Source organism: Etheostoma spectabile, unplaced genomic scaffold, assembly GCF_008692095.1.
Source record: "Etheostoma spectabile isolate EspeVRDwgs_2016 unplaced genomic scaffold, UIUC_Espe_1.0 scaffold00001871, whole genome shotgun sequence".
Lineage (NCBI taxonomy): Eukaryota > Metazoa > Chordata > Actinopteri > Perciformes > Percidae > Etheostoma > Etheostoma spectabile.
In genome coordinates this window covers 1-27,638 of record NW_022602823.1, presented here as the reverse complement: position 1 = coordinate 27,638, position 27,638 = coordinate 1, and the positions used below count along the sequence as shown (strand labels likewise).

At 40.7% G+C, this 27,638-nt stretch overlaps 10 non-coding genes across 10 annotated transcripts; 4 read left to right on the top strand and 6 right to left on the bottom strand.

Annotated features, from left to right (window-relative positions):
• Positions 1–732: 732 nt before the first annotated feature.
• Positions 733–804, bottom strand: trnaw-cca (transfer RNA tryptophan (anticodon CCA)). Its single transcript has one exon. It is a non-coding gene; the product is annotated as a tRNA-Trp (tRNA).
• Positions 805–4,114: 3,310 nt separating this feature from the next.
• Positions 4,115–4,186, top strand: trnam-cau (transfer RNA methionine (anticodon CAU)). Its single transcript has one exon. It is a non-coding gene; the product is annotated as a tRNA-Met (tRNA).
• Positions 4,187–5,532: 1,346 nt separating this feature from the next.
• trnak-uuu (transfer RNA lysine (anticodon UUU)) lies at positions 5,533–5,605 on the top strand. Its single transcript has one exon. It is a non-coding gene; the product is annotated as a tRNA-Lys (tRNA).
• Positions 5,606–6,429: 824 nt separating this feature from the next.
• trnat-ugu (transfer RNA threonine (anticodon UGU)) lies at positions 6,430–6,502 on the bottom strand. Its single transcript has one exon. It is a non-coding gene; the product is annotated as a tRNA-Thr (tRNA).
• A 747-nt stretch (positions 6,503–7,249) lies between these two features.
• On the bottom strand, positions 7,250–7,322 carry trnat-cgu (transfer RNA threonine (anticodon CGU)). Its single transcript has one exon. It is a non-coding gene; the product is annotated as a tRNA-Thr (tRNA).
• Positions 7,323–8,052: 730 nt separating this feature from the next.
• Positions 8,053–8,126, bottom strand: trnat-agu (transfer RNA threonine (anticodon AGU)). Its single transcript has one exon. It is a non-coding gene; the product is annotated as a tRNA-Thr (tRNA).
• A 3,154-nt stretch (positions 8,127–11,280) lies between these two features.
• On the top strand, positions 11,281–11,352 carry trnag-ucc (transfer RNA glycine (anticodon UCC)). Its single transcript has one exon. It is a non-coding gene; the product is annotated as a tRNA-Gly (tRNA).
• Positions 11,353–11,714: 362 nt separating this feature from the next.
• trnal-uag (transfer RNA leucine (anticodon UAG)) lies at positions 11,715–11,796 on the bottom strand. The gene has a single exon. It is a non-coding gene; the product is annotated as a tRNA-Leu (tRNA).
• A 3,213-nt stretch (positions 11,797–15,009) lies between these two features.
• Positions 15,010–15,091, bottom strand: trnal-aag (transfer RNA leucine (anticodon AAG)). Its single transcript has one exon. It is a non-coding gene; the product is annotated as a tRNA-Leu (tRNA).
• A 5,734-nt stretch (positions 15,092–20,825) lies between these two features.
• Positions 20,826–20,897, top strand: trnae-cuc (transfer RNA glutamic acid (anticodon CUC)). Its single transcript has one exon. It is a non-coding gene; the product is annotated as a tRNA-Glu (tRNA).
• Positions 20,898–27,638: the final 6,741 nt, after the last annotated feature.

Here is a 27,638-nt window from a genome sequence, read left to right as displayed (position 1 = left end):
TATATTTTGTTTTCATCCCTCAAAAATAAATAAAAATAAAATGAGATAAGTCTTATAGACTGGAATTGTCTACGTTGTATGACATCACAGCATTCTATAACACATCAAAAGAACTACTGACCAATCAGCTGTGAGTTCATGATGAGGTCACACAACATCCATAGAGAACCTTATATGTACAAGCCGTGTTGAGTCTTTAAGTTCAGGGTTCTGCTCCGGGCAGCTGGAGGCCAGAAGCTTCGGCAGAGACTAGGCGCTGCGAAAGCAGCTTGTCTTTGGAGGCCTCGCTTCCAGAAGACTAGGACCAGATGCTGCAAAAGCAGTTGGTCTTTGAGGCCTCCTCACCTGAAGCCGCTGACCTCCAGCCAGCCAGAGCAGGGGGCCCAACTGGCTCCGCCAAGGAACAGAGCTACCAGCTCTGGGGACAGGGGTCAGGGACCAGGTAAGTGGTTTAGAAAGGTATTAGGGATCATGAATCTCCAAAAGAAAACACTGGTTCCAAACAGCTCTACTGTAGTCCAGCCTATACTCTGCTCCTGATTGGCTTGTAATCCTTACCTAGGTACTGCGCATGTGCAACTCTCAACAAAGATGGAAGAGAAGTGCGATGCCTCACTCTGTAACTAAAATCGAGAGGTGTTTCAGGTGATTTATGTGCCTTTGATGCTGAAATCCTTTCTTGGGGAGGACCCCCAACTACCACATACTGAGTTACTGTCACCCATCAACATTTGACCCTGACGTGATTTGAACACATAACCTTCTGAGCTGGAGTCAGACGCGCTACCATTGCGCTACAAGGTCTGTTGACTAATGCATGTACACTAATGCATGACTGATTTAAGTTGTAGAGTTCTTCTCCGGGTAGCTGGAGGCCAGCGGCTTCGGCAGAGACCAGGCGCTGCGAAAGCTTTTTGAAAGTTTGGCTTTGGAGGCCTCGCTTCCAGAACGCAGGGACCGTGCGACGCAAAAGCAGTTGGTCTTTGAGGCCTACTTACCTGAAGCTGGTGATTAATGTGTTTCAGGTGTTAATATCTTTTATGTCTTTGATGTGTCTCAGGTGTTTGATGTGTTTCAGATGTTTGATGTGGTTGATGTGTGTCAGTTGTTTAAAGTGTTTCAGGTGTTTGATGTGTTTAATGTATTTCAGGTCTTTGATTTTTTTTTGTGTTTGAGATGTGTTTCAGTTGTTTAATGTGTTTCAGATGTTTGATATGTTTCATGTGTTTGATTTGTTTCAGGGATTTGATATGTTTCATGTGTTTGATGTGTTTCAGGTGTTTGATATGTTTCAAGTGTTTGATGTGTTTCAGGTGTTCAATTTGTTTCAGGTGTTTGAGTTGTTTGATGTGTTTGATGTGTATCAGGTTTTTGATGGGTCTCAGGTGTTTGATGTGTTTCAGGTGTTTGATGTTTTTTATGTGTTTCAGGTGTTGATGTCTTTGATGTGTTTTATGTGTTTCAGGTTTTTGATGTTTTTTATATGTTTCAGGTGCTTGATGTCTTTGATGTGTTTGATGTGTTTCAGGTGTTTGATATGTTTCAGGTGTTTGATTTGTTTCAGGTGTTTGATGTGTTTCAGATGTTTGATGTTTTTCAGGTGTTTGATGTGTTTCAAGTGTTTGATATGTTTCAGATGTTTGATGTGTTTCAGGTGTTTGATGTGTTTGATTAGTTGAAGGTGTTTGACGTGTTTTATGTGTTTCAGGTGTTTGATGTGTTTCAGATGTTTGATGTGTTTCAGATGTTTGATGTGTTTCAGGTGTTTCATGTGTTTCAGGTGCTTGATATGTTTCATGTGTTTGATATGTTTCAGGGGTTTGATATGTTTCAGGTGTTTGATGTGTTTCAGGTGTTCAATTTGTTCAGGTGTTTGAGATGTTTGACGTGTTTGATGTTTTTGATATCTTTCAGGTGTTTCAGGTGTTTGATGTTTTTGATGTTTTTTATGTGTTTCAGGTGTTTAATGTCTTCGATGTGTTTGATATGTTTCAGGTGTTTGATCTGTTTGTGCTTCCGGTGTTGGATGTGTTTCAGGTGTTTGATGTCTTTGATGCGTTTCAGGTGTTTGATGAGTTTCAGATGTTTATGTGTTTCAGGTGTTTGATGTCTTTGATGTGTCTGAAGTGATTCAGGTGTTTCAGGTGTTAGATGTTTTTAATGTGTTTCAAGTATTAGATGTATATGTAAATTGGTGCATAAAAGCCTATGTTAATAGAGGAAATGAAGCCGTTGATGCTCAAATCCTTGCTGGGGGAGGACACCCAACTACCACATATTGAGCTACTGCCACCCATCAACAACATGTTCTCTTCCAACAGGAACATTTAGTCAATCATACCACAATGACAAAAAAACACTATCATCAGCCGAAATTACAGAAACTGCAATATTTAAATCTGTCAGGTAGACTCTTATACAATTGTCAGTATATTGTATTGATTATAGATTGTGTTTTACAGATGCATTTTGTTTCTTTTTCTGCAGAAATCCAATCCAAAAAAATGAATGACCATCTCAAAGTAGCTTTATAGAATGTACCATTTGTTGTCTATTACACACACTAGAGCCACACCCCCCACTGGACTGTAGGCCTATATGTGACATGTTTTTAAATTTGTGAGTGTTACAGTCAACTCCTAAAACTGTTCACGCAGTATAATAGCAAATATGGAAATCAGACAAACATTATGAGGAGAAAGAGCTCATTTTGGTGAGTAGGCTATGCCTTAAGCAGCAGGGCTAAGAAACGGGATTTGTGAAAGCACAGTTATAATGAAAATAATAGAAAGTGTTTAGCTTTCCAAAATCCCAGAACATAAAACTTAATTTCTATATTATCTCTAAATGACAGTAGCTCGCACACAGCAGGCATGGTGCGACACCTACTGGTCTGTTTTTGCAATCGATTTGAACTGCCCTAGAGGGTCCCTATGTGGTGGAAACCACATTAAATATTAATTTAATTGTATAATATAGCGCGAACAGTAACAACTCTGTGCACACAAGTTCTTGTGTGGGAGTAGTGGGATTTGGTGCTGGCAATAGAGTCCTTGTAACGTAGGATGTGGTTGTTGTACATTTCTTTGTGAATAGTGAGACCAGTTTTCCTATGGAGACGTTCAAGTTGCCGACCTTTGGCTTTCATGAGACAAAGATCGGGGGTGAACCAAGGGGCGGAGACAGAGAAAGAAACAGATCTGTTTTTCAACGGTGCAAGAGAATTCAGAATATTATGGAGTCCAGTGTTGTAATGAGAGACCAGATCATCGGGGGTGGAGAGATTGTGAGTGTCAGGAAGGCAGAAGGAGTGAATAGTTGAAGTGAGTGTGGCGGGGTTGATATTCTTTGTGTTCCGAAATTAAATAAGGCGTGGTATTTTTGAGATGGAGAGATGGAGTTTCACTGGAAATGAGAGGAGAAAATGGTCAGTTATAGGGAGTTCATCTGCTGTAAGGTCAGACAGGGTTACAACCAGAGCAGCAGATTAAGTCCAGAATATGTCCTTTGGAATGTGTTGGAAAAGTGGTATGTTGCTGACATCCAAAACTGTCTAAGCAGGAGGGGAAGTCTTTGGTGAGAGGCAGGTTGATATTGTCCATGTGGATATTGAAATAACCCAGCAGTATTATGTTTGGTGAGAGAGAGGCTAAGTGGGTAAGGAAAGCAGCAAAGTCATTTAAAAGAATCACTATTCGGTTTAGGGAAGCAGTAGACAGTAGCAATGATGGTTGGAGTGGGACCAGACAACTTGCAGACAGCAGATTCAAAGGAGCTGAAGACAGGATTTAAATCTCAGCATTGGCTCTCTGCAGGTTGTTTAAGCCACAAACGTCCCTGGGTGGACTTGAACCACCATCCTTTCAGTTAACAGCCGACTGCGCTGACCTATTGCGCCACAGAGACTGCACATGTTTGCTGTTTTATGAGCAGGAGCTCGATCTTCAAGCCACAAGCATTTCCTTTATGGCTATAGTAAGTAAATAGTATGTGCTTTATACAAGTTATAATGTTTATTATGTTTATTTTTACATATAGGACATACAGATAGAAACTGTTTTAGACAACAGAAATGTGAATCACAGGTTTTCCAGCCCCTGAGCCTGAACAGTAGAGCAGAGTGGCGCAGCGGAAGCGTGCTGGGCCCATAACCCAGAGGTCGATGGATCGAAACCATCCTCTGCTAATTCTTATTAAGTCTATTTCTAGTCTGTTGATGTTTAACAAAGCATCTGTGTCTGAAATGAAATGTCTCCACCTGCTGAAGAGTAAACTTAACGGCATGTCAAGTTTATTTCATCCATAAAAATGGAAACTACTCATACCTGCTGTAACACCCATAAAAAGGAACCAAAGTACAACGTCAAGGGTCCCCGGGACCCAAAGGACAATGCTACGGGTCCCAAGGACCCATAAGGCCAATGCCACGGGTCCCTGGAACCCTAAGGACAACGTCAAGGTTCCCCGGGACCCGAAGGACAATGTCAAGGGTCCTATGGACCCGAAGGGCAACGTAAAGGGTCCCCGGGACTCTTAATCTCAGGGTCGTGGATTCGAGCCCCATGTGGGGCGGTGGTGTTTTAGAGAGTGGGAATGCCTGAGTTCTGCACCGTATAATGTGGCTGTATTGGGGCAGATCGTCTGTCAATAGCAAGATTAGCAGTTCCATCCCAGTGTAAAAATCCCTGTAATCTACCAGACTACAATGTGCCTGCATTCTACAATCATGGCCTGTGCTGACCTCCTGTTCCTCAGATCAAACTAAAGTCTGGTGACAATGCATGTTCAAATTCTAAAACTTCAACCTATTTTTCTAGAACTCCAACTTAACATTCCAGAATTACAATGTAACATTTTAGAACTGCAATTAACATTGTAGGACCGCAACTCTTAAAATTCTACAACTTCAACCTATTGTTCCAGAACTGCAACTTAACATTCCAGAACTGCAAGTTAACATTCTTGAAGTTTGACCTAACATTCTAGATCGACAGCTTAACATTCTAGAAATTAAACCTAACATTCTAGAACTACAAATAACATTGGAGAACTGTAAGTAAAATTTTAGGACCATAACTCTTAAAATTCTACAACTTCAACCTATTGTTCCAGAACTGCAACTTAACATTACAGAACTGCAGCTTAACATTCTTGAACTTAAACCTAACATTCTAGAACTGCAGCTTACCATTCTAGAACTACAATGTAACCTTTTAGGACTATGAGCAACCTTTTGGGAACGCAACTTATAAAAATTCTAAAACTTCAACATATTGTTCTTGAATTGCAACTCAAATTTCTAGAATGAAAGCTTAACTTTCTAGAACTGCATCTTAACATTCCAGAACTTCAACATAACATTCTAGTACTGGAGTTTACCGTTCTAGAAATTAAAGCTAACATTGTAGAATGGCAGCTTAACATTCTAGAACTTCAACCTAACATTCTAGAACTGCCAAGTAACATTCTAGAACTGAACATTTCAGAACTTTTGGGTAAAATCTTTGGACCGCAACTCAAAACTTGAGAAGTGCCTGGCTAGCTCAGTCGGTAGAGCATGAGACTTTTAATCTCAGGGTCATGGGTTCAAGCCCCATGTTGGGCGGTTGTGTTTTAGAGAGTGGGAATCCCTGAGTTCTGCACAATATCAGATGGCTGTATTGGGCCTGTCAATTGCAAGATTAGCAGTTCCATCCCAGTGTAAAAATCCCTGAAATTTACCAGTCTAAAATGTGCCTGCATTCTACAATCATGGCCTGTGCTAACCTCCTGTTCCTCAGATCAAACTAAAGTCTGGTGACAATGCATGTTCAAATTCTAAAACTTCAACCTATTGTTCTAGAATTGCAGCTTAACATTCTAGAACTACAATGTAACATTTTAGAACTGTAATTAACAGTTTAGGACCGCAAATCTTAAAATCCTACAACTTCAACCTATTGTTCCAGAACTACTCACAAACAAAACAACAAACTTACTCTCATTCAGAAGCCATAGAACAGCGGTGCAAATATTTCATCACAGTGATGGCTTGTGGTAAGAAATTGGTCCTGACTCTGTTGGTTTTGGCGTAAAGTGCTCTGTAGCGCTTACCAGAAGGAAGAAGCTGGAATAGGTTGTGTCCGGGGTGAGATGGGTGAGAGGGCGCGAGGCCATCCGTCATCCCCGGCCCACTTGATGAGTGTCATCGGTGGAAGTCTGAACCAATGATTCCCAGAATGGCTGACCTAACAGCGTGCAGCCCACCTGCACCTATTAAAGCCAGCATTCCACTCCACTGGTATAGACTGTTTTCAGCCACATATAATGTTATAAGACAACATCACATGTCACTTTTGTGCTCTGTAAAATCAGGCAAGTGGTAACTTTGTTGCACCTGTTATGAATCACTAGTCATATGCATACAATACACTTCATTAAGTGAGAACTAGGCACTGCTGGGATTTGGACCCAGGATCTCCTGTTTACAAGACAGGCGCTTTAACCACTAAGCTACAGCGCCTTCTACAGATAAGCCTGTCTTGCAAGAATACAATGAGTTAATGAACAGGGTTGCTTCCATCCATCCATCTTCGTCCAGCAGCTCCAGTAGGGGACCCTTACGAACTCCGGCAAATGAAAACAGCTGGACGTGTCCTTGAGCATCGCCTCAGGACTCACTATTCATAGGCAGGCCTACCGAGAACAACAGAAGTCCTATGCAAGGACCTTGAGAGATGAGAGACCCTTTCCCCACAGCCCTGGTAAAATCCAACCTCCATGCCATGAGTCCCCTCATCACAAAGGTCATTAACCACTCCCTCCGGTCAGGCCATGTTCCATCAACACTGAAAACAGCTGTTATCATGCCATTTCTCATGGAAAGCTTAAAACACAGTCCTAATTTAGTCCTCCTCAACAGTAAAAATAGCATTTGCTGTGTGGCGTGTCTGTTTTTATTTCTCCCATGTTAACAGTATTGACCAATACGGTAGGCATTCTAACCTCAGCTGACACGCTCACGCCATGCAGGCAGTGTGCAGGAGCCCTAAGCTTCCAAGGTAAGACCGAAATTCATGATAATAAAAACTTTATAATCTTCACACTAAAGTTGCAACAACACCTCTATTCGCTTTACATGGACACATGTAATGTTATGGTAGAAAACAACACCACATGTCACTTTAGTGCTCTAGAAGATCAGGCTATAACTTTGTTGCACATGTTAAGTATCAGGAACCATGTGGAAACACTTTATTAAGTGATAACCAGGCACTGCTGGGATTTGGACCCAGGATCTCCTGTTTACGAGACAGGCGCTTTAACCTCTAAGCTACAGTGCCTCCTGCAGCAAATCCCGTCTTGCAAGAATACAATGAGCTAGTGAAAAGGGTTCCCTCCATCCATCCATCTTAGTCCAGCAGCTCCAGCAGGGGACCCCAAACTGCCCTTTGCCGAGCCACATAAACCAGCTCCGACTGGGGGATCCCGAGGCGTTCCCAGGCCAGGTTGGAGATGTACTTTCTCCACCTAGTCCTGGGTCTTCCCCGAGGCCTCCTCCCAGCTGGACGTGCCTGGACCAGCTCTCTACGAAGGCCCCCAGGAGGCATCCTTACCAGATGACCCAACCACCTCAGTTGTTTACACCGAGTACCTCCATAATGGCCATGCATCCGTATTCATCCCCAGCGGTGCTGTGGCTTAGTTGGTTAAAGTGCCTGTCTAGTCAGCAGAAGTGCCTGGGTTCAAATCCCAGCAACACCTTGTTGCTGCAGAGATTACCTGTACTTGTTTTTAAGTTGCCTGCTAATCAGATGTTGTTGTGGGCGGGGCATTAAGTCTGACACAGTGGTGAGTGAAATGGAGCAGTTGACTGACACAGAACTGTAGTGGAGCCAAAGTAGTGCATTTATTAATTAATTTCATTAGTTATCAGGCAAATAGAACACCTTTTGGGCATGTTATTAGTGTTTCTGAGGAAATGTAACATGCAATTTTTATTTGCTACCAGGGTACTTTCACAGGGATTGGGTTGATGATGACACGCCAAAAGAGATAATCTCTCCAACAACAAGGTGCTGCTGGGATTTGAACCCAGGATCTCCTGTTTACTAGACAGGCACTTTAACCAACTAAGCCACATCACCTCCACAAGTAGCATCACTGTTAAGTCTTAATTTGTCTTTTACCTTGTATAAGCTAAACATACAGTATACTGACTGTCAGTATTGGGAGTAACGGGTTAACTTGCCTAGGCTTGGCGGATCAATCCTATCCAGTCAGTCTGCAGAAGAGCTATAAGTACCTGGCAGGTCTCTCCCTTCAGCAGTTTGAGAACGCCAGCCCGTTCCTTCCCATTGGTGCTGATCATCCACATCTCACCCCCATAGAGCCAGTGAAGCTCGGTCCACCAGATGGAACACTCACCATTCGAACCAGACTGGGGGGGAACGTTTCAGAGCCCAGCACGGATCGTGGAGCAACAGCTACGGCCGCAACAGTACCTTTTGACGTCCACTGTTCCTTCCAACATGGAGCTCTTCCAGATTGTTGAGAATCTCTTGCAGCTGGATGTGCTGCCACACAAAAATGAGAAAGTGGTAACCAGGTCAAGACAAGACCAGGAGGCAGTAAGTCTACTTGAAGAGAAGACTACGCGTGTGGAGGTGGACAGAAAACTCTGCTATGCTGTAACAGTTTCCCTAACTCACCCGGCAAGGGAAAAGTACAACGCATATAAATTAAGGTAATGGGTGGATCTCTCTCTATTGGCTATAATTATAATATAAATTCAGATTTTTTTTTTTTTAAAGATTATTTTAGGCCTTTAATTGAGAGGTCAGTTGAAGATATGAAAGGGGAGAGAGAGGGAGAGTGACATGCAGCAAAGGGACTCAGGCTGGATTCGAACCCCGGCCGGCTGCGTCGAGGAGTAAACCTCTAAATATGGGCACCCGCTCTACCGACTGAGCTATTTGGGTGCCCCAGCTTTTTTGTTCTGCAAGCTCTCACCTTTTGACCCATATGTCAGCCTACTTATTCTCTACAATAAATGCTCCAGTCCTTTCTTTGCATTAATACTGGTTCTTAACATGCTTCCACTGACTCAGATTATGGAAAACAACCAAATAAGTTACCATAGTTTTGCGGACGAAACACAAACTTACATAACCTTATCGCCAGGGGACTATAGTCCAATACAACAATTGATTAAGTGCATTGAACAAATTAACGGCTGGATGTGCCAGAACTTTCTGAAATTAAATGAAGGAAAAACTGAGGTGGTTGTTTTTGGAGCAAAAGAGGAACGATTAAAAGTCTGCGCTCAGCTTCAAACAACAATGTTAAAAACAACAGACAAAGCCAGAAATCTTGGTGTAGTCATGGACTCAGACCTGAATTTTAACAGCCACATTAAGACAATTACAAAGTCACCCTATTATTACCATAAGAATATATCAAGGTTAAAAGGACTTATATGTCAACAGGATTTGGAAAAACTGTTCCATGCTTTCATCTTCAGTAGACTTGACTACTGTAACGGGGTCTTTACAGGTCTCCCTAAGATATCAGTCAGACAGCTGCAGCTGATTCAGAACGCTGCTGCTCGAGTCCTCACTAAGACCAAGAGACTGGATCACATCACTCCAGTTCTGAAGTCTTTACACTGGCTTCCTGCACCTCAAAGAATTGATTTCAAAGTACTTTTGCTAGTTAATAAACCTTAACGGTTTAGGTCCAAAATACATTTCTGATCTGCTACTACACTATGACCCACCCAGACCTCTCAGGTCATCTTGGAAAGGTCTACTTTCTGTCCCCAGAGTCAGAACTAAACAGGGGGAAGCATTTTAAGCTTGTTGCGTATTTCATTAGCAGTGTGTTGGGGTGTTGGGGGCAGGTGGGGCTTGAAAATTCCCCCTTCCCCCAATTTTACCATCACTTTTTACTGACAAAATCAAGTCTGTGTTTTGGTAAAAATATTTTGTATCAAATGTTTCCTGTTGTCAAATAATATCGGAAAGCTGAATCGGGCAGTGGAGCCATGAAAAGACCCCACGACAATCTACCTGACCATAGCCTTTCAAGTCAGTGACAAATCCAAGCTGCATTTCCTTTTTAGCAATATTTAATTTCCAATTTTGGCAAAAGTAGTTTGTCGTCCAATAGATGGTGGAAACTAGGCTTATCTGCTGTCACCTTTGACCGAAAAAATCAAGTTTTGCTTCAAAAGTGGTCTTTCGGCCAATATAATCAGAAAGCTCAATCTGGCAGTGGAGCAATAAAAACACCACATGCCAAACAAACTACTTAACAATTGCCTTTCTAGTCACTGACTGATCACATTTACTTGATGGAAAATTGCTAACATGATCTTTTTTATGTGGTTAGTTGGTCTAGCAGTATGTTTCTTGGTTTGGGTGTGAGAGATCCTGGGTTCAACTGCTGGACGAGCCCTGAAGGCAGGAGCTGTTCAAACCCTAATCTGTACTTTTAAATCCAGTTTATTGTTAAATTAACCCAGATTAGTAGCCAGCACAATTGTAGTACAGCATGTTGGCAATTTTCATATCCTGCTTCAACAGCACGCAATAGAAAAAAACTGGGAAAAGATATGAGGAACAATGAGCAGGACATGACTCTCCTTGTTCATTGGTCTAGGTTTGTGATTATCGCTTAGGGTGCGATAGGTCCTGGATGAGACTACTTTGCATAGAAGTAGAGGAATGGATTGAATAATCTGGTTTATTTATTGAATATGATGGAAAAGAGTGTCTCACACGAAGGTTTCATGATTATCACGTAAAGCCTGTCGTAAAAGGATTTCTGCGCTCATATCTAGACAACCTCTTTTTTTTGTTTCATGTTATGTCTTGGCAAGAAGTATTATGCTTTTGGGTCGTCCGTCCAGCTCTACATCACAATCAGAAATTCTTGATTGATCCCTGAAGGGAAACTCTGGAAAAAAACTTCTCCTTTGAGCCAGAATTGAACCAGTGACCTAAGGATTTCAGTTTTATGCCTCTACAGTCCTCCGCTCTACCAACTGAGCTATCGAAGGATTTTAACTGTGTCGGGCTCGGGTCGGGCTCGGACATAAATATCTTAATGCCTGTCGGGCTCGGGTCGGGTTCGGTTACTGCTCTGTCGGACGCGGGCCGGGCTTGGACAGAAAAATCCGGCCCGATCCGCACTCTAATGCACATGCCCATTCTTGTGATTTCTGAATAATCAGGGGCTGTAGCTCAGTCTCAATGCCCAGATGTATTACAAGATTTGAAGTGAACACTGCATTGCTCAGAGATGGTGGTATAGTGGTGAGCATAGCTGCCTTCCAAGCAGTTGACCTGGGTTCGATTCCCAGCCATCACAGTAGCTTTCATTGAGTTGTGTTAATTGCAATTTTTTTTTTACAAGAAGTCAGCAGAAAGGTTACTTGCACAACCTGGTTTGATAAAATGTCTTTGAGCTGCATGATTATGGCCAAAATGATAACGACAAATACTTTGATCAATATGGAGATCACGATTAATTATCACAATTACTTGTGGATTTTCTACTCCAAAGTGCTGGAAAGGAAGGTTTCACCAATCGTTGAACCTCAGGTTAACAAGGAACAATCTCAGCAAAGTTATTGATGGATGATTCTAGTTACTTCACCAAGTTCAGGCCAAATGACACAGGTGTAAGAGACCACATTGGTTGGCTTCCAGCTATGTAATATAGCTGGAATATGGCAGTGGTGGGATTTTAACCCACGCCTCCAGAGAGACTGGAGCCTAAATCCAGCGCCTTAGACCACTCGGCCACAATACCTGCAACTATCAACTCTCCACATCGTGACAGAAGCAGGGACCGTAACTAACGGTATGCTTGTTAATGTTATGGAAAAAAAGCCTTTGCAAGTAAAAAGCCAATACTTTATTAAAAACTGCTAATACTTTATTAAAAAAAATTATCACACTTTGTCATTTTTCTCTGGCATTGTTGATTATTAGAATATTGTAACCAGCATTAAGTGAGTAGGTTTAGGTCTGTGTGAATATGGGCTGAGCATTTACCTGGGCTGAATTTGTGAACATCTTCTTTTGCATATTCACTGTAAAGAGCCATTACTCCTCCAACTGCCAACTATTGTTCTAGAGACAATAGGATATACAGTTTTAGATTGCAAGGTAACTGTCAAAGACCAAAGACTACACGGAAATACCTCAAGTGATCAAAACAGTTTGCCAAAATTCGCAGCATATAAAACCACTCTTTAAAATATGTTCATGTACCATTCAAAAACAAAAGTACAATCGTAAAACACATACTACTTAGATACTGCAGCCATCCTGATCACAGCCACAGGGGGATCTGCATGTGCTTTCTTACCAGCAAGTTTCTGGAGGTCCAAATAGCATCTTTGATGGCAACAAAGGTTAGCCACTGTGTGAGCCACAAAGTGTATAGCTGTAAATCTGCTCCCTAAAAACAATAACTGGTCCAGCAGTCCTTTCCCTCTTTGGCTTCTTGGTTAGCTATAAACACCCTTGGGTGGACTTGAACCACCATCCTTTCGGTTAACAGCCGACTGCGCTGACCTATTGCGCCACAGAAACTGCGCTTGTCTGACATTTTATGAGCGGGAGCTCGATCTTTAAGCCACAAGCATTTGCTTTATGGCTTTTTGAGGTCGTGCTGCACATGTATGCTTATCAGGCTATTTTCCTGTTGCTCAGAAATTGGGGAAGCTGACTCATGCGGAAATGTAGAAGCTGGACGTGCATTGTACTGTTCTTAGATGTCAATTGGATTCTGACTTTGAATTCAAATATTTGGCATCCAAGAAAATTCCAGAACTGATGATGTATCAGTCATTTTGCTGGTGGTTTCTTGGTCACAGCAACAAGCTTGATCATACAGTTACACGCCATGTATCACAAAACTGTTGGGTGGGGCCTTATGTATTTGCTTGTATTACATCAAGTGACCTGCATACCAATGACCGTCAGAGATGGCAAAAGTACTCACTGGCCATACTCAAGTAGAAGTACAGATAATTGTGTTAACAAATACTCTGGTAAAAGTAGAAGTACTGATTTAACTTCTTTACTCAAGTAAAAGTAACAAAGTACAGGCTTAGCAATTTACTTAAAAAGAGTAAGAAGACTCGCCCCAATGGTGCTATTAAAAACCTCCTTCACCATTCTGGCTGGGACAATGTCTAAGGGACAGTTGGCAGGTTTCATGTGTTGTACAACCTCAACACAGGCTTAAATTCCTCAAACACAGCTGAGTGTGTAGGAGAAGCAGATAAAAAGACCTTAAAATTAGCACTAGGTTATTTTCCTGATAGATGCTACTTTGTCAATAAAATAAACGAGAAATTTCTCACACGTTCTAATTGACACATCTGTCGGAGCAGGGGTGCATGAATTTATGACAGAGTTAATAGTATTACATAACAATCTAGGTTTGTGGCGATTGCTAGCTATGACAGAAGAGAGATGCTGCATCTTCACCACCTTCACAGCATTCTGGTATGTGATAGACTGTCCCTTAATACACCCAGTGACACATGTAGATTGTCTTTCCATCTTTGTTCAGCTTGTCTGCAGTGTTGTTTAAGGGCCCTTGTGGTGTCATTTAGCCAGGGGTCCGCCTTAGGTTTAACAGCTTTAATCTGAAAAGGGCAATGGAGTCTAGGATTTCAGTGCATGTGGAATGGAACACAGAGAGAATGTGATCTGGGGAAGAGGGAGAGACCAGACCATTCTTGGCATAAAACTGTGATCTCACAAACGCAGGTGCAAACTCTCCAGCTGAAGAGGAGGTGATGCAGAGGTGCCTAGAAGCTGAGGAGACAGGCTTAATTGCGGGTGGTGTCTATGTCTGTGGATCTTCATGGAGGCAGCTTGATTGATTGTTATGCTCCCTTATTTGTGCGATATAACCGAGATCTAATTTTTTATCAAACCCGGGTTGCGAGAGTAACCTTTCTGGTTACTTTTTGACAAATAAAGCAAGTAACGTCACTCAAAGAAAGTTACTGGCTGGGAATCAAAGCCATATCAACTGCTTGGAAGGCAGCTATGCTCACCACTATACCACCATCGCTCACTGTATCTGTACTCCGATTGCCCTGTTTTTAAAACACCAGCCAATCACAAGTGTTACATGTGAATAATCAATGTGTGAGTAATCAGGAAGCTCACATTAAAAATAGCTGCAAGGTCTACTAAAGACTATTAGTCTCTAATAATTTATCAGCTCACCACTATACCACCATCACCTGATAAAGAAATGTTCACTGAAAATCTTGTAATACATCTGGGCATTGCGACTCAAAATGGGGTCTATCACTGAGCTCCAGCCCCTGAAGATTTTCAGATTCTTTTGATTTTTTGGTGAGATCACTGAATAAGAGAAGAAACCTGGGTGGAATATGTAATGATAATGTTGTATATGGCTTCAAAACCTGTTAGTGGCTGGAAATCAAACCATGGCAAAATGCTTGCACTGCTATGGTATAAATCAAAGTTAAAAAGTAACATCACTAAAAGACAGCTACTGCGATTGCTGAGAAGCCAACACCGGTCAACTGCTTGGAAGGTAGCTATGCTCACCACTATCACTGGGCAATGTACTGCTCCCTGCAAATCTTGCAACACATCTGGACATAGAGATTGATTTTTGCATTAATCACCATGAACACAAGGAGATTGCCCTTTAATACTTTTCTCTTTCAGAATAAGAGCTTCTGCAGCTCTTTTATAGACTGGACAATAACACTTGTTGGAGATGGTATATGTAGCGTATCGCTACCGTGACGGCTGACACGCGCCCCGTCACAGTTACCTACAATTTTGTTAATGAATGAGTATTTCACATTGAACACTTACTATTGGGTGGTCATTAAAAACAGGGCATTGCAAGTCAGAAACGGGTCTCTAGGTACTTCACTAAGCTATGTCACAAGGGACAACCTCATCCAAACGCCAAGTCATCACATTGGTTACCTTCCAGCAATGTAACATTTGCAAATGGCAGTGGTGGGATTTGAACCCACACCTCCAGAGAGACTGGAGCCTTAATCCAGCGCCTTAGACCACTCGGCCACACTACCAGCACATGACTATGCTCCATATCGTAACACACACATGGACCTTAACTAACGTAATGCTTGTTAACTGTTATCACTCTTTGTCATTTTTCTCTGGCATTGTTGATTATTAGAATATTGTAACCGGCATTAAGTGAGTAGGTTTAGGTCTGTGTGAATATGGGCTGAGCATTTACCTGGGCTGAATATGTGAGCCATTACTCCTCCAACTGCCAACTATTGTTCCAGAGATTATAGGATATACAGTTTTAAATTGCAAGGTAACTGTCAAAGACCAAAGACTTCATTGAAATACCTCAAGTGATCAAAACAGTTTGTCAAAATGGGAAAGGTCAGGTTTTTTATTGCAAATTCCAGCACAGTTCTAAAATTATTCTTTAAAATATGTCCATTTACCATTCAAAAACAAAAGTACAATCATGAAACACATACTACTTAGATAGAAGGAACTTGTTCAGGTGGCAATGAAATGATTCCAGAGACGTGTACCCTCTGGCACAGCGATACTTGGTCAGGACAACACCCCCCTTCTTGATATTACCCGTCTCTGTATGAAGCTGCACACCAGGCAGGTCCTGGATGCACTTGATGTGTTGTTACTGCACACGCCAGATATCACAAAACTGTTGGGTGGAGCCTCATGTATTTGCTTGTATTACATCAAGTGACCTGCATACCAATGACCGCAAAGTTTTATATGTACATGGTTTCTAAAGGCCCCTTGGGTGATCTTTGGGCTGCTCTATGGTCTTCAGCTGGAGGATAAATCCCAGAGTTGGCACACTCCAGGTTATTAAAGCAACACACATCCCTGGGTGGACTTGAACCCCCATCCTTTCAGCTAATAGCCTACTGCGCTGACCTATTGCGCCACAGAGACTGCGCCTGTCTGATGTTTAATTAGCGGGAGCTCGATCTTTAAGCCACAAGCACTTGCTTTATGGCTTTTTGAGGTTGAGCTGCACATGTATGCTTATCAGGCTATTTTCCTGTTTATATTTCCTTAGAAATTTGGGAAGCTGACTCATGCGGAAATGTAGAAGCTGGACGTGCATTGTATTGTTCTTACATCTCAATTGGATTCTGACTTTGAATTCAAATATTTGGCATCCAAGACATTTTTTAAACTGATGATGCATCAGTCATTTTGCTGGTGGTTTCTTGGTCACAGCAACAAGCTTGATCATTGACATACAGTTGCCCGCCACATATCACAAAACTGTTGGGTGGGGCCTTAAGTATTTGCTTGTATTACATCAAGTTTTCCAATAACATTAACAAGCATAACGTTGATTACGGTGCCTGTGTTTGTCATGATGTGGAAAGTTGATAATTGCAGGTAGTGTGGCCGAGTGGTCTAAGGCTGCTGGATTAAGGCTCCAGTCTCTCTGGAGGCTTCAAATCCCACCACTGGCATTTGCATATATTACATAGCTGGAAGGCAACCAATGTGATGTCTTACAGCTGTGGCATTTGGCATCAAATCTTGTAATACATTTGGGCATTGAGACTGGTTCAAATCTGGCTCGAAGGAGCAGTCTTTTCCAGAGTTTCCCTTCAGGGATCAATAAAGAATTTCTGATTCTGATGTAGAGATGGACAAACAACCCAAAAGTATAATACTTCTTGCCGAGACATAACAACCAAAAAACTGACTATTGTAAGTAATGAATGGCTTCATGAATAGACAACCATCATCCCAATGTATTCCATTAACAATCTATGAGTGGTCAATTAGAGTCCAATAACTTCTTTGGGGCAACTCCTTTTTCCTCCAGATAGAGCTCATTCAGCATAGAAAGTACCACTTAGTGCTGAATATCTATTCCAAAACTCCCATTCTTTTATTTATTTAGCTAGTGGTGGACAACTGCTGAAATGTACTTGCTCTGCATGTGTTAGTGTCTGATGATGAACTCACAACCAAGACAACCCCAAAGAGAAGCACTTATGAACACAATGATCATCAGTGTCTTTATTTGAGGTGATCTGAATGTGATTACAATGACATCTTAAGTTGCAGTCTTAACCAATAGAAACGTTTATGAACATTAGTGCAAACAGGTATAGAGCTACTTGTCATCTTGTTGTGGCTGAGTGGTTAAGGCGATGGACTAGAAATCCATTGGTGTCTCCCTGCGCAGGTTCAAATCCTGCTGACAACGAGCGCTGTTTTTTAAGAGTGGAGAGTCACAGTATACCAAATCGCAGATGTGCCTTCATAAAAAATATTGTCTTATCTCATAGGTACTGGAAGCAACCAGTCTCCACCAATGTATTTCTTATCAATCTGTCTTACAAGATTTGCAGTGAACGTTGTATTGTCCAGCAGAAAGGGAACAGGTTTGTTACTTTTCGACTATGATTTATACCATAGCATTGCAAGCATTTTGCCCGTGTTTGATTTCAAGCCACCGCATATTTCAATTTCCTTGCAGGAGTCATCCCAAAAGGATTAATAAAGATAAGTCTAAGTCTATCTCAGAAAAAAGTCAAAAGAATTTCAAAATCTTCAGGGGATGTAGCTCAGTGGTAGAGCTCCTGCTTTACATGTATGAGGACCTGGCATCTCCAGCAGGTATTATGGTAGAGTCTTTAAAAGAGCTGCAACAGATATTACCTCCTGTGGTAATCTGACTGGTAGACAGCACAACAAGCACTTTGAACGTACATGTTTTACAGTTTCTATTTACAGTATTTATTACTTGTAGTGTAGTATATTTACTGTATTACACTCCAGTTTATACGTGTGTTACAGCGGGAATAAAAGGTATGAGCACTGTAGTTTCTTTTTTTATGGGTGAAATAATCTCAACATGCCATTAAGTTTACTCTTCAGCAGTTGGAGACATTTCACTTCAGACACTTGCAACATCAGTTGCTGTGTTAAACATCAACAGACTGGATATATACTTACTGAAGATACAAAGCACAGGAAATAGTAGAAGATGGTTTCGATCCATCAACCTCTGGGTTATGGGCCCAGCACGCTTCCACTGCTAATATTAATATAAAGGCTTATATTGCAATCTCGTCACCCTACATGTAGGTGTACCTATTTTTAAATAAACACTGTAGTTTATGTAGTGTTTTTTTAATTTTACCTGTGTTTTTTTTCTGTGAGGGACAGCTCTGTCAGGCTTATTTATGTAGCATGGAAGCTAGCATTAGCTAACTAGCAGCCAGCCTGCTTCTAAACAAATACTTTTTAATTATCTCAACACTTTTTAACAGTCAAACTGAAACACTGGCGGTGAGCTCCAGGTCCTGCAGCTGCAGACGGACATGGATAGCTTCAGACCCGCTCACCACTAGTGTTGGTGGATTAGCAAGCTAGCGTTAGAAAACTAACCCCGCTTATAAATAAATACATTTTAATTATCTCAACACTTTAAACAGTCAAACTCAAACAATGGGGTGAGCTCCAGGTCTTGCAGCCACGGACGGACCACCATCAGTAGGTATAATGCGTGCCTTTTAAATTACTTTTTTTTTTGTTAGCGGGCTGGTTGGTTAGTTCGCTAACGCTAGCTTGCTATTCCCCCAACACTGGCGGTGGGCTCATGGGGGGTTGCGCCGCTGCTATCGGGTCTGGAGCTTTCCGTGTCCCGCTGGAGATCAGATCACGTTGAGGTCGGCAGCGGAGCTTTCTAGCGATGTTCCCCGCTGGCCGAGCCCCACTGACGGCGGACCGTCTGCGTCTGCAGGACCTGGAGCTCAGCGCCAGTGTTTCAGTTTAACTGAGCCTCACTTCCAGAGGTGGGTAGTAATGAGTTACATTTACTCCGTTACATTTACTTGAGTAAGTTTTTGAAAAAATTGTACTTCTAGGAGTAGTTCTAAATCACTATACTTTTACTTTTACTTGAGTAGATTAGGGAAAAATAAACTGTACTCTTACTCCGCTACATTAGGCTACAATGAGCTCGTTACTCGTTACTACGCGTCATTGTTTTTACCCCAGCGTACGTCTCATTTCAATGTTTTATTTTGACAGAGAGAGAGTCTCCCGCTGAAGGGTCTACCACGTGACTGTGCTTAACCAATCACACGTCGTTGTGCAGTCACTTGACCATACTCGTTTCAGTAGCGGGAGGGGTTAGCTTTACAGTCGTAGCAAAGACGTCAGAATCAAACGTTGCCAAGGCAACGCAAACCAGGAGGACCCCCCCCCCCCGGCCTCATAGTGATAGCATGGTTATCTTTTAGGAAAAGTGCGAAACAGCAGCTAAGTTATGCGGTGTGTTCAGGGTCTACCAAAACAAACGGACATGTCAGCGTTCAAAAACTCAACATCTAACCTGAGGAAACGTAGCGGTAGTTTTAGTTTTTACTGTGGAGAGGTGGATGTTTGTCTTTTAGGTTACATACAGTATGTTTTACACATGCAGTATCCATCCTAATTTGATGTGACTAGTCTCTCAAGTAAACTATTTGGTAATTAATAAATTATTTTTAATTTATTTTATTGATTGGATGAACTATAATTTGCCTAAATAGGATTATTTGTATTTTTGTCGGTCTGATTGATGCTTGTGTTAAGAAATAAATCAGACGTCTTCAACAATTACTCACTACTTGAGTAGTTTTTTCATCAAGCACTTTTTTACTCTTACTCAAATAATTATTTGGATGACTACTTTTACTTTTACTTGAGTCATATTATTCTGAAGTAACAGTACTTTACTTGAGTACAATTTTTGGCTACTCTACCCACCTCTGCTCACTTCCCATACCAAACCCCGTCGGACTAACGTCACATCCACACGTTGCCCACATGGCTACCTGTCTTAAAGGGGAATGGTCGGATGGTAATAATCATGTAAAGGAGAAACGGTGAAAGGTTACTTTTCTATCAAGCAGCAAAAAAGTATTAACGTCAACATCGTAACGTCCTGCAATGTGACTTTCGCGCATGCACACATCGCGATGTCAATGCTAAAACACAATATTGTTCAGCCCTAACTGACGATATGCTTCAGTAAGCTAGTTTGCCACTTTTATCTTGGGTAATGCCACATGTAAGTATATCTTAGTTTATTTAGATACCCAACATAGGTTATACTACGTACACTGTATAACAATACATTACGTGTTTCTTTATTTCATCTTACATTTTTGCTAGCCTGTTGTGTAGTTATATTGTTTTTACAATTATCTTTGTTTAATATCTGTGACTCATTACTATCTAAGTAACTGGTCATTGTGTTTTCTCCCAGTTTCACCCTTTGTTACTCAAATAAACGTGTTACAATGATCCCAGTCGCCAGTGCTTGATGGTGGAAGGTGTTTAGCTGCTGGTCAGATTGCACAGCGTTACGTGCGTGCAGGACAATACGTATTTCATGGTAATTTTAGAATAACAGAGGTGAAGAGATTCCCTGGAAAATACCAGAAGCATTTCCAGGTAATCTCTGCACCTCTGTTATTGTAATATTACCATGTAATAAAAATTGAAACAGGCAGTTTTGCATTTTGCACCACTGCCTTCTAAAGCTCTAGCCAGGCGCCATTCCTCGCCTAAAACAATATAGCCAACAAATGGCTAACAAGTCAAGGAACAGCAAGAGACTTGGTATTTAAGAATACAAACTGACTATGTGACAGATGTGTAATCTGTCATGTCCTGCCTTCTGAAGCTCTAGCCAGGCACCATTCCTCGCCTAAAACAATATGAGTCATTCCAGTAAGTGAAAAGAAAACTCACATCTACAAAGATAAATTTGAAAGATGTGACTCCCTGATGGTCTAGTGGCTAGGATTCGGCGCTCTCACCGCCGCGGCCCGGGTTCGATTCCCGGTCAGGGAATGGTCAGGACTTGAAAGACTCAGGTGTGATGTTTGAAAGAATAAGTTCCTGGACTTGATTTGGATTTGTCAAAATCTTCCTCATTAGTTTAAATGAACTGACAACATCAGTTATATGACTTACAGTTCTCAAAGACGCACACAATCTCAACTGGTTATCCTTTAGACAGCTAGTCTCTTTTTCTTTTCTCTCACTTTTTCTCTCTGTCTGGCCTTATGTATTTGCTTGTATTACATCAAGTGACCTGCATACCAATGACCGTAAAGATTAAAATGTACAGTACATGGTTTTCAGAACTGTACCTTCAGATAAAGGTAAGGCCACTTGGGTTATCTTTGGGCTGCTCTATATTCACCTGCAGAATGATAAACCCTAGAGTTGGCTTACTCCAGGTTATTTAAGCAACAAACGTCCCTGGGTGGACTTGAACCACCATCCTTTCGGTTAACAGCCGACTGCGCTGACCTATTGCGAACAAGGTGAGGGCCATGTGGGGCCTCTGAGCATCATTTATAGACTAATTAATTATTCTCGAGTCAAATTTTTATTGGAAAACACATACTTACATGACCATAGAATATTTTTAGTTTTCTCCTTTTTAAGTAATGCATTTTAGTATCTCCATACTTCCAGCCAACAATCTCCTATATTACTGACACATTTCATCTATCCTCCATCTGTACAGGCTTAGCAATATAATTAAAATATAAAAGTAAAAGTAGCCTTATGAATGACAAAGCTCCCTGGACCAGACAGATGTTACTAGAGAGCACACTGAGAAACTACAGTGGACATGGAGAAAAGACTCTTTATTCTTTATTCTTTATATGCCATTGCCTACATTTTAAATGGCCGTCTGCCAATAGGCCTAAAACATACATAAACATATAGCCTATTTATATTGACAGAGACTGGGACTCCAGGTTGATAAGATTCTGACCGAGTAGCAAGATATGTGTGATTTTGTGAGAAGTTTGTGTATGTTCCAATTTAATTAGAGTAAATTTTGTAATGGTAACTCCAGGGAAATTATTTGAAATTTAGTGAGGACTAGATTAGAACTGGATTTAAAGCTGATTCTGGTTTCCAACTTCGGCCCAGGTGTGTCTGTTAAAACACAGATGGAGACAACTTCTCTCTGTTGATTTATTACAATCAATCATCAGTATAAACATGGGGGGGGGGGGCAGCTCTGCTATGAATGTGTGTGTGGTAATAAAAGAAATAAACAACATTGTAAAGATCAAGCTCAAGATCAAGATAACTTTATTGTCTCCTGAGGGAAATTTGTCTTGGGCATCAGTACTACATTATGCTGCTGTAAACAACATTAAACACAGAGACTTTTTCACACACATACAACATACAACCCACCCTACATTGCAGACAATGCACAAGTATCATGACCTTCCCCTGTCAATTGATTACCAAGTCAATAAAAAACAGAATGATAAAACAGATAATTCTGTATAAATTACACTAGAGCACATCTAAGAAAAACAATATGACAAACAAAATACAACCGCCACAATACTATAAGGGAATCACATAAGATCAAATAGTAAAAATTGAACTAAGCTAGTTAGACCATGATTAAAAATAACTAAATAAAGTGCCGTAAGTGCTTCAAGCTATGTTGTTCCGTGCAGATTGTTTATTTAGGAGCGCTATGGAAGTTGGAACGAAAGACAGCCCATAGCGATTACTTTTCCATCTGCTAGCTCTAAAGCGTTTCCCCGAAGGTAAAACATTATATTCTGAGTGCAAAATATGTGAGGGGTCATTCAGGATTTTCTGAGCCTGGGTGACAACTGTTTTTTCAAAGATGGTCTGAAGCGAAGTATACTCTCTTTCCCATAACCTTCATTGCTGTTTTTATTAGTTTCTCAATTTTTGGATTTGCACTGGATGGTAAGGGTGCCAAACCAGGAGGCCATACCATATCTGATCAGACTTTCCAGTACAGAATTGTAAAATAAAGTCATGATCTTGGTACTCACCCCTACCAGTCTCAATCTGCGGAGAAAATGCAGTCTTTGCGCCAATTTGGCACACAGATAGTCAACATGAATATTTCCTTTTAGTAAGTTTTCTAATTGTATACCCAAGTACTTATAAGAAGTTACTTGCTCGATTTCTCTATCCCCGATGATTACATTGTCATGGACACGCACTTCTCTGGGATCAAATATCATCTCTTTTGTTTTTGTATTATTAAGGATGAGATGATTCCTCTCACACCAGTTCTTAAAGAGGTCAATCTCCCTGTAATAAGTAGAAGGGCAGTCACCAGCATGCAATAAACTTAAAATAATTGTGTCATCAGAAAATTTTATGACATAGTTGTTGGACTCACTACGTCTGCACTCGTTGGTATAAAGTGTGAACAAGAAAGGTGAGCTAACAGCTCCTTGAGGTACCCCTGTACTACAATGTTTTATCTTAGAGAGTGTAGCATTTACCCTCACTTGTTGTGACCTATTTGTTAAAAGAGAATAAAACCATTTGATAATAAAAGGATTGACTTTCATGTCCACAAGCCTCTGAACTAGCAAATGAGGGCGGACTGTATCAAAAGCAGAACTAAAATCAGCAAATAAAACACGTGCATAGGCGTCGGAATCTTCTAAGTGCTTCCTTATTAAATGAGACACTAAATGACGGCATCAACAGTACTACGCCCTTTACTATAAGCGTACTGGAAAGGATCGACACAAAGAGTTACTTCCTGTCTAAGTAAGTTCAGCATTACTCTCTCAAAACACTTATTACCTCGCATGTAAGGGCAACAGGTCTAAAATCCTTATTCGCTTTAGGACAGGACATTTTTGGTACAGGTATTATTATAGACTTCTTCCAGAGATCTGGAACAGTATGACTGTCAAATGACAGCTGAAAGATAGGGCACCACGCCTCAGATAGTTCTGTTGAACACTTTTGAATAAGAAGGCCGGCAACCCATCTGGACCTATAGATTTCTTATTGCCAACTTTGCTAAATATCAACTGTACCTGCAAAGTGTCAATTATCATTTGAGCTGAAGTGGCATTAAAGGAGTCTAAAAGCTCCACCTTCCCAAGAGAACAGTCATTCTGTGCATCATATCTTAAAAAGAAGGCATTTAATTCATCAGCTCTGACGCTGTCATTCAGTGACAATCTGAGTTTTTTTAGGGTTCATATTAGTTATGTGTTTCATTGAATTCCACAGTTTTTTCTTGTCCAAGGAGCAAAAGTTCTGTTCAATGGATTGCCTGTGGTTTTCTCTGGCCTTCCTCAGCATCTTGTTTAGATCCTTTTGTGCAGCTGCCACCTCCTGCCTGTCCTACTTTTGAAGGCCAGCTTTTTTTATTATTACATGCTTTCACCTCCTTTGTGATATATGGCTTATAGGGCCGAATAATTTTGCACGCATCACTTTTCAGTTTTTATTTGCTAAAAAAGTTTAAAATATCCAATAGATTTCGTTCCACTTCACAATTGTGTCCCACTTGTTGGTGATTCTTCACAAAAAATAAAATTTTTATATCTTTATGTTTGAAGCCTGAAATGTGTCAAAAGGTTGAAAAGTTCAAGGGGGCCGAATACTTTCGCAAGGCACTGTATACATACATCAACTTTCTTTTTGACTAATGCATATACATCAACTTTCGTTTTGATAAATGCATATACACATCAACTTAATTTTAGATGTATGCATACATATTAACTTTCTTTTATATTAATGCATACACACATCAAATTTCTTTTTTATTAGTGCATATACACATCAACTTTCTTTTTGATTTATCATCCCCATTCATTATGTCATCATTACAATTCATTATGATATCAACTTTTTTAAATAAATGCATATACACATCAACTTAATTTAGATGCATGCATACACATATTAACTTTCTTTTATTAATGCATATACAGATCAACTTTCTTTTTGATTTATCATCACAATTCATTATGACATAAACTTTCTTTTTAATAAATGCATATACACATCAACTTTCTTTTAGATTTATAAATATTAGGGGTGATCCGAGTATCCGGCTGAAACGAGTATCCGGTACGGATAAAGCACTTTTGCCGAGTACAAGTATTATCCGAGTAATATGAGTCAAGATCCGTGCTCGGATTGAATAAAACTCCTCAACTGGCCGCGCAGCGTTCTGTGATAATCACAGCCCCCCCCCCCCCGCCTACAAACCCGCTCGGATCAATCACACACACACACAGAACATGGAGAAATGCGCTCCTCTCTCCCCCCCCCCCCCCCCCCCTCCCCCCCCCCTCTCTCTCTCTCTCTCTCTCTCTGGTCTGCGGATCTGTTCCCGTAAAGTTTAGGGTTTCTTCAGCTTCAGCTTTGTTTTTAACTTCGGTTGTAGTCCTACATAGTAACCACTAGATTTCTGGTGAACGTGGGGTTGTAGTCCTCCTTAATAGTAACCAGTAGATTTCTGGTGAACGTGGGGTTGTGAGTCCTTACATAGTAACCAGTAGATTTCTGGTGAACGTGGGGTTTGTAGTCCTTACATAGTAACCAGTAGATTTCTGGTGAACGTGGGGTTTGTAGTCCTTACATAGTAACCAGTAGATTTCTGGTGAAACGTGGGGTTTGTAGTCCTTACATAGTACAGTAACATTTGATTTAGATTTAACATGTAGATTTAGATTTCATATTAGATTTAACCATTTAGATTTAGATTTAGATTTAACATTTAGATTAGATTTAACATTTAGATTTAGATTTAGTATATAGATTTAACATTTAACATTTAGGTGTAACATTTAATATTTGGATTTAACTATTTAAAATATTTCCAAGTTGACAAATATTGTTGTAAATGTGCAAGAAAGTGACCCTCAAAATTTCATACCAGTTTTTTAACATTATTTAAAGCTATATGTGACAAAATATGCTATATTTTCAGCACGAGCCGCTTTACAAACGGCGCCCCATAGAAATGATCCCTGAAAATATATTCTTGGCTAGACTGAGGGGAACTGCATTCTCATTCACTGCAGAGTGATTGTCACTCAGGGTTCAGAGGGACAGAAGCTAATCGTTACGGCTCCAGATGACTCTGAGGTGAGAAAATCTATTTAGATCTTTAAGAAGACCGATATGTAGATTGAATTAGATTTTCAGTCACAGTTGTCTCAATACTTCAGTGTCAGTCTACTTATTCACTCCAATAAATGCTCCAGTCTTTCTTTGCATAAACACCAGCAATCACAAGTGTTACATATGAATAATCAATGTGTGAGTAATCAGGAAGCTCACATAAAGATAGTTGCAAGGTCTACCAAATGTTTAACTTTTACAACCCGTAAGCTGTTGGAGCCTTGGTTGCCACCTTGCTTCAAAATGTCAATCACAGATTTTCTAACCTGAGAGCAGAGCGGGAGCGTGCTGGGGCCCTAACCCGAGGTTTATGGATCAAAACCATTCTCTAATTTGTTATGCTATCAGCATGAAGTCTATTTCCAGTCTGTTAACAAATCATCTGTTGCTGCAAGTGTCTGATGTGAAATGTCTCCACTTGCAGAAGAGTAAACTTAATGACATGTCAAGTTTTAATAAATATAAAAATGGAAGCTACAGTGCTCATACCGCCATGACACCCATAAAACTGGAGCGTAACACCAATAAAATATTACAGTCTAGTACATGAATACAGTAAATAGAAACTGTAAAAACAGTAATTTAAAGTGCTTGTTGTGCTTTTAAATGTACATGTACAAAGAGGGCCCAGCACGCTTCCGCATACCACTTAGTTTGTGTAAACAGGAGGTATTAGTCTACCACTATTCTATAAGCTACCAGTCAGATTACACAGGAGGTGGTATCTTGGCAGCTCTTTTAAAGACTCTACCATAATACATGCTGGAGAGCCGGGTCCTCATACAGGTAACACATGAGCTCTACCACGAGCTACATTCCCTGAGATTTTCAGATTTTTATAGATAGACAGACTTATCTTATTAATCCTTTTGGGATGACTCCCACAAGGAAATAGGTTTAATGTGATGTGGTTTGCTCTCACTCTTAAAGAATGCCATTCAATGTCAGCAGGATTCAAACCTGCGCGGGAGACCCCAATGGATTTCTAGCGATCGCCTGAACAATCGGCCACAACAACTAAAAAAGCATATATGTTAGCACAAATGTTCATAAACTTTTCAAGTGGTTAGTAGTTGTTACCAGACTCGGGCAAAGTGCAAATGTAGTGCACGACTGAGTCTGTGGATCCTCGTGGGAGGCAGCTTGATGATTGATATTGCTCTCTTATTTGCTACCATAACAGAGATCTAATATTTATCAAATTAGGTTGGACGAGTAACCCTTCTTGCGGATCTTCACAACTTAAAGCAAGTAACCGCACAATGAAAACTACTGCAATGGCTGGAAATTGATCCCAGGCCAACTGCTTAGAAGACACCTATGCTCACCACTATACCACCATGGCTGGACAGCACAAATTCACTGAAAATTTCTTGTAACAATCTGGGCATTGAGACTGAAAATGGCTCTATCACTGAGCTACAGCCCTTGAAGATTTCAGATTTTTTAAACTTTTTTTGTGTTACACGGAATAGAGAAGAAACCTGGGGTGGAATATGTAATGTTTATGTCTGTATATGGCTTCAAAACCTGGTAGTGGCTGGAAATCAAACCATGGGAAAATGCTTGCACTGCTATTGTATAAATCAAAGTTAAAAAGTAACATGACTCAAAGAAATTACT